Source organism: Stegodyphus dumicola, chromosome X1 (assembly GCF_044657685.1).
Source record: "Stegodyphus dumicola isolate Sdum_Otavi_A_Nest chromosome X1, ASM4465768v1".
NCBI classification, from domain to species: domain Eukaryota; kingdom Metazoa; phylum Arthropoda; class Arachnida; order Araneae; family Eresidae; genus Stegodyphus; species Stegodyphus dumicola.
In genome coordinates, this window is record NC_140780.1 from 188,261,919 (window position 1) to 188,269,478 (window position 7,560).

At 35.5% G+C, this 7,560-nt stretch overlaps 1 non-coding gene across 1 annotated transcript; it reads right to left on the reverse strand.

Moving 5' to 3' along the window:
* Positions 1-7,149: 7,149 nt before the first annotated feature.
* Positions 7,150-7,221, reverse strand: TRNAT-GGU (transfer RNA threonine (anticodon GGU)). Its single transcript has one exon. It is a non-coding gene; the product is annotated as a tRNA-Thr (tRNA).
* Between the last annotated feature and the right edge of the window lie 339 nt (positions 7,222-7,560).

The window sequence follows — 7,560 nt, forward strand, 5'->3', positions numbered from 1 at the left end:
AGACACTTTAGTAGGTGGACATAAATTCACAGATCTTAAAGAAAGCAAGTAATCCTTCCTCCACCTATTCCAAAAGTGGTTTAACAAGGTTTGTTGATGTTTATACCTTTTGATCAAGGAATGTCTAGACCCAATCAAGTCTTCTCTGCACACTCGTGTAACTGGAAGAGAAAGTAAACGTTTACCAATTAAGAAATGAGCAGGAGTTAGCGGTGAGGGTTCTGAAGTGTCATTGTAGACATACGTTATGGGCCTTGAATTAATTATGGCTTCGATTTCTACGAAGATTGTTTCTAGCTCATTCAAACAGAGACTAGAACGTCCAACTATTTTCTTAAACAAGTTTTAATCGTTCTAAAATGTCTTTCCCAGAACCCTCCCCACCATGCTCCTTTTTCCACAATAAACTTCCATGTTATACCGTGGGAAGAAAACAAATTTTGTACAGATGGATGTTGAATACACTTCCAAATTTTTCGCAACTCGAGATCAGCACATTTGAATGTCTTGGCATTGTCCGAATATATCGTTGAGCACAATCCACGACGAGAAATAAACCTGCGAAACGCAAGAATGAAAATCTCCACGCTAATAGAAGGGACAAGTTCTAGATGTAAAGCTCGAGTTGTAGCACATGTAAACAAAAGCAGATAATGTTTATTCTTGCTGTCCTTTGTGAAGAAGGGACCAGCATAATCCAGGCCTGTTACAGAAAATGGAGATGATTGAAGAACACGATCAGGTGGTAAAGGAGCGGTTTCCTGTGTACCGGCACGCACCTTGTATCGTTTACACAGAAAGCACTTACTTAACGTGGACTTGACGAATTGGCGTCCTTTTATGATCCAAAACTTTTCTCTAATATCGGCTAAGGTAGCTTCGACTCCAGCATGAAACAATTTGTTATGAGACTCAAAAATTACTAGTTCACTGTATCTATCTTTATAAGGTAACAGCCATGGGTGTTTTTCTTCGAAAGCAAAGTCTGAGAATTGAAGTCTGCCCTTTAAACGCAGAAGACTATGGGTATCCAATTCTGGGTTAAGTGAATAAATCGACGATGTCTTTTCTAAGCATTTTCCACTTGATAGATCTAGAATCTCTTTCGCAAAGTATTTTCGCTGTGTAACTTTTACCCAATAGAGCTCAGCTCGCGAAATCTCAACAGAGCTTAATGGACCTTTGACTTTCACTGAATTTCGTTTTATATTGTTGGTAAACCGCATAACATAAGCTGTAATTCGATAAACCTTCAGCAGCCTGCTGAGTCGCGTTAACTCTAGTAATGCCAAAGATTCTACGTCTTGAATAGAAACATTAAGATATGTTTGCATCCTTGCTTCGTTCTGAACGCTTTCCTCGTCGATGTTGGTCTGTTGATTTACTGGCCAAACACTTTCAGGTTGAGACAGCCAGCTAGGTCCCTGTAACCAAAGGGAACTTCTCACAAGATTAAAGGCATTTTCTCCTCGAGATAAAAGGTCAGCAGGGTTTTCACTCCCACTGCAGTGAAACCAGCATTTAGGATCCGTGAGTGACTGAATATCAGAAACTCTGTTTGATACAAAGGGTTTCCAGTTTCTTGCACATCCCTTTATCCAGTAGATAGTTATTTGGCTATCACTCCAAAGACACTTTTGATGACACAGTTCAGTAAACAGCTTTGTCAAATACATAGACAATTTGGCGGCTACTAAAGCAGCCATCAACTCCAAACGAGGTAGAGTCATAGTCTTGAGTGGAGCTACGCGACCCTTTGCGGTAATGAAACTGGTGCAAATAATGTTTTCTGAATCAAAGTATCTAAAGTATGCTACTGCACCGTACGCTTTAGGGCTAGCGTCAGCAAATACATGAAGGCTAACATTAGATTTTTCACTACTACCAAAATATTTTCTCGGAAGAGAAAAATCCTCCAACACCTTTAATTCAGCTTGCCAGCGACTCCAGTCCTTAATTATTTCTAATGGAAGGGTATCATCCCAGTCCACATCTAATGTCCAAATTTTTTGTAACACAAGTTTCATTTTCATCACAAAGGGTTGAAACACACCAATTGGATCGTAAACTTTGGCCACCATTTGGAGAATAGTCTTTTTTTTGTGGCCTCAGCACTGTCATGGGATAAATTTCCTAAAAATTCGCAATTCAACTTGATCTTATCTGCTTCAGAGTTCCAGATCATGCCCAAAAATTTTGACTCTTTAGCTGGTTCTATGTTATAACCTTTTCCAATCCACCAGGAATTAAATTCCTCGGAATTTGACCTTAATTTTCTCAAATTCATCTCAGCGTCTTTAAAAATCTTAACTGCGTCTGAGGATAATCGACATGCATCTTCAACAGTGTCTGCACCGTAGTATAAATCGTCTACATATAACGAGGAATCTAACATTTCGTAACTTTCTGGATTTGTGCTTTTATATTTTTAAATGTGGAATTTTATCGTCATCGCTAAAATTGCTGGACTACAGCAAAGACCGAATGGAAGACGTTTAAACCTTAAAACTTTATATTTTTCCTCACTATTCCCGAACCAAAGAAATTTTAAATATTCCCTATCCTTTTCTAAGATTCTTATCATTAAAAAGGCCTTAGCTAAATCTCCGCTGAAAGCAATTTCATATTTCCGAAATTTTAAAATATGTCCAAAACCACGGGGATCAAACTAGGTCCAATGTCTAAATAATCATTTAAGGACTTTACACCTTTAGCTCTAGAAGAGCTCGCGTCGTAAACAATCCTACACCTTGTGGTTTCCTTAGGTTTTATTATTTCCCTGTGCGGCATAAAATACGATGCCTCCGTTATTTCCTGTGAACACTTCTCAACTATACCCTCCTTCATTTGCTCTTCAATTACGGATTTGTACTGCTGATAAATCTCAGGATTTCTAATAAGTCTATTTTTAAGACTTTCAAATCGTCTTGATGTGACTCCGAAATTATTTTCTAACTGCTCTGCTTCTGATTTCCATAATAAGCTGACATAGTATCTATTACCTTCTACTCGTATTTCCTTTTCAAAGCTGTGAATCATTTCTCTCACCTCGTTAGAAATCGCTGAGTCATCGGTAAGGCCCATCAGATCTAAAGTCCACAACGATCTCAATGAATCAGTTGCGCAAGAAGAAAGGTTTACTATTGCCGTGTTTTGAGATACTATTTCGCTCTCTTTATCTTGAAGGCCAACTGGGACCCATCCAAACATAGTAGAAATCGCATAAATTCCCTTTCCTAATTGAATCTTTTCCCCCCTTACCATCTTCCAGTAATAATCCACACCTATTAGAATTCCAACGCTTCTTTTACATAAACAAGCGATTCGCAATCCGCACTCATTCATCATTTTTAGTGTTTGTTTTGATGGCGTGGTCATATGCGCAGCCGTAATGGTGTCAGTGACGAGACAGCTGATTTTTATTTTGTTCTTTTGCTTCGCATCCGAAACACAGAATTACGCAACCTTATATGTTTTAGGTACTGCGTATTTCATTCCGAAAGAATAAATAGACAATGTTTCTTCTCCATCAAATTTTAAGTTTAATTTCTTAACTACACTAATATGAACAAAACTTCGTGTAGCACCACAATCAAAAATTAAATTAGTTAACTCTGACCTTCCGTCATAATGAGCTAACACTGAACAGGTTTGCAATAAAGCATTTTTCTTCAATGATTTATCCCAAGGAACAACAGAAAGCGTGTGTTCTTTTGGGGAGTTTCGTGTTTCATCTACTGAATTGTCTCGCGAGCTTTCGCACAATTCCTTTATGTTTTGATTTAAAGCCGTTCGCGCTTTGTTACGATTTGAACTACTCGTACGTAGTGACTCATGATGCGACTTAAACCCGCATTTTAAGCAGTTAGTTTTATTCCTGCACGATTTCCAAATGTGATATTTTCGAAAACAAATAAAGCATCTATTTTCAGTATGTAACTTACACAATTTTTCTTTAATGCTTTTATCACAAGAAAATGAATTATGGGACTTTTCGCAGAAGATGCATGCACGATTATCAACAGCATTGAAACTGGCAGCCGTAGGTACATTTCTGTGTATTTTTTTATAATCAGACTTAGCATGTTCGAAACGTGGAGGCAAGGTATTTCTTTTATCTCGCGTCAATAAACTCGACATTCAATTTCCCGCTTTATGAAGTCCAACAAGCCAGATACATTAATTTCTTCATTTGGGTTTTTCCGTCGATTAAATTCCAGAACGAATTCTTCTGGAATAGCTTTTAACAACACAGGTATTAATAACTGACCAAATGAACCTTTCGTAACTCCTTGCGCTTCCAAATTCCGAACTGCAATTTCGATTTCATCATATAACCTACGTAAAGCTTTAATATTATTTGAATTCCTTACTGGTTCTAAATTTAACAGTTTGTTCATGAATTGACTAATTATTATTTCTTTTTTCCCGAATCTATCCTTCAAAGTTTTTATACTCTTATCGTAATTTTTTGCATTTAATTCTAATGAAGATACTACATTACTCGCGGCACCTGTAAGTAATGTTTTCAAGTATGCGAATTTTTCTATCTTACTAAGACTTTCGTTTTTGTCTATAGTGCTTTCGTAACTGTTCCAAAACTCCGTAAATTTTTCAGGATCACCTGAATATTTCTCTAAAACTAGTTTTGGAAGTTTTACCGTACTTTGTACATTTTGCAGTCTAACCAAGTTTTGTTCAGGATCTTTAATACTTATTTTATCCTCTTCCAACATTCGATTAATTCGTTTAATAGCTTGAGAACATTTTTCCTGAGATTCCTCAGAACTAACTACATCCGCTTCTAGAGAATCTATCTCAATTACGGAATGAATTGCCTCGTCTAATTCTTTCAAATTACTTTTCTTTTCTATTAATAATTCATGCACTTCGCATAATTCATCTGTATCTTCCTTTGCTAAGCTATCCTCGACTTTCTTTAATAGTTTAGATACTACCGTTCTCAATGCGGTTCTCTTTCGTTTTAATCTATCTAGTTCTGCCATTATTTCGCGTTAATATACAAATGTACCTAAGACTGCAAATTATCAAAATTCAAATCAAACACGTTCAAAGTTTAATAATAATCATGCTCTTACCTAGGGCATGGTCTGGACACATACTTCCTCGTGAAGTTCACTTTAACACATCCAAACATTCTCGGCCGATGCACCATTGTGGCGAACCTGCATTTTTCCATGGCGGCTCGTAGAGCATACACAAAACATCCGATGGTTCAGTTTTTCTAATGCTATTTATTATTCGTTATATTTACATATTTACAACTGTCCTATTGTTAGGCGGACTACCTTCACAGAAATCATGTTGCCTAATCAAACGATATTTCGTTTCTACTTACATGCATTGCGCTACTGCCAAGCAGCGCCCTCTACTTCTCTCTTTACAACAGCTAGTAAAGAATACATATGAACAATGCAAAGTTTAAAGGGCAGTACGCAGTATTTTTAATTTTAAGTTTAAAAAGTAGTTTTCTTCTGTAAATAATACCGAAGTTGTCTGCCTGAAATGACATAGCAAAAGCTTTAGGCCTTGATGGATTCATAAATAAATCATAGAAATGAAAGATGAAAAACGTTTTTTGCCTTACTAATATGAGTAAACATGTGACTAACATCTCCCATTAAAGCCTGTAATTTTACTATCCGCTGAAAACGCGAAATGGAGGCGTAAATTGTTTTAGTTGTTTTAATGCATGACTAAAAGAAAGGATCAAATAACACGAAAAAATCAAATGGATAATTTTACATGAATAAAAGTAGTTTAGTTATTTTCTTTTTTAGTTTGATAGATTTGGATGAAATAATTACAAAATTAAGATCTCAGTTGCACAGGGATTGCTTTTTACCATTTCAAAGTGAGTTTTAAGTCTTACACAATTATTCGTTTAATGAATTTCGTTTCCAATCCAGAAAAAGCAAGTTCAATTCTCTTGGACACTTTATGCATAAAGCAATATGGATGAATCATGCTGTAATGTGGAGATTCGGGGTTTAAACTCTTGTTCCAGTAACAGTTACTAATTCTGTGCGGTGACAATATATACCTTCTGTAGATACTCAGTTATTCGCTTGAAAGATATGATCTGCGCAATAGATTGAGACATGGATTCTCAGTCTCCAGCGTCACCATTTCTACTTGTTGTTCGAGCCTTTCGCTGGAAGAGAGCTTATTGATAAAACAGATGGATATTTAATGGATTTGTTCTTTTTCTTTCATACTCATCATGACATTTTCAAAATTACATCCTATTGGTCTCCTGTTTTCGAATGGCTGACAAAATATTTTATTTAACAGGCCAAAAATAAACTCATGGCTTTCATTAATCTGTAACTATGTTGCGACATATCTTAATTTCATGAAGCTTTTATTGTTGAAAGGATAGTTTTTTTTCCAATCATTTTTGAGGTTCTGTATCTTTTTTTTTTTTTTTTTTTTTTTTTGTTAATCACAACAGTGCATTTGTTGATGGATCTTGCGAAATTTTCTTTAACAGATTTCTAGTTAACTGAAATGCTGTTCTTAAATTCAAAAATAAATGATAGATATTAGAAAACAGGCTAAATATAAGCCGAACTTAAGAATGAATAAACGTTTCGCTGATCGGATTCTCCTTTTCATTTATCGAAGGAATTTTGTGTGAACCCGAGACTATTGTGTTGATAAAAATGTTTATTTAAAACATTCATTTGAGTTTATGTTTACTGTACTTAGAAGGTAAGATGAAGCAATTCTCAATCCGTTCCTATTTACTTTTCAGGTATTGGACGTGCAATTATCACTTCAATAGAACTCTCTTTATCCAAATTCTTTAATATATTTATATAAAACGTCTAGTTTTTTTAGTTTATTTTATTATTTTTCGGAACGTTTTAGCACAATAAATACATATTCCTTCAAAGAAATTCATTAAAAATATTTTCATACTAAGGAAGAAGATTTTGTCTTAAATTTTTAGTACATCGAGACTTGTACTGCAACAACGTTATAAATAAAAAAATAAACATAAAAAAAATCTGAAAGCTTTCAGAATTTACATTACGCTCAAAGGGGCGTGTTTTAAACGTTTTGTGTGTTACCTTGTAGAGTCATTAGGTTAATTGGAAGCAGAAAAGATGAAAAATATGCTAACGCCTTCGCCGGGACTCGAACCACGGACCTCTGGAATACCGGTCCAGCGTGCTACCGTTACACCACGAAGGCACGCTAGGGAAGTGGGAGAAATACATTATAATTTTTATATTTAAATATCATGTTCTTCGCACTTAAACCATAAAATTCAATCCAACAGCAATATCGCAAAATAATTTTAAGATGAGCATATCTTGAGAATTTCCGATACACAGTCTCGCGCGCTGGAGACAAACATATATTTTTTCCGTACAGTGTTGCTCGCTTTGAAATCGTTGAGTTTGTTAATCAAAAATTCATTAAAGTGTTACAAACATGAAATCGATAATAAAACTAATTCCAAATTCCAAATTCCAAATTAGAGCTTTCAGACGCACATACTCAGTGGAGGATTACGCTATTTAAAACTGG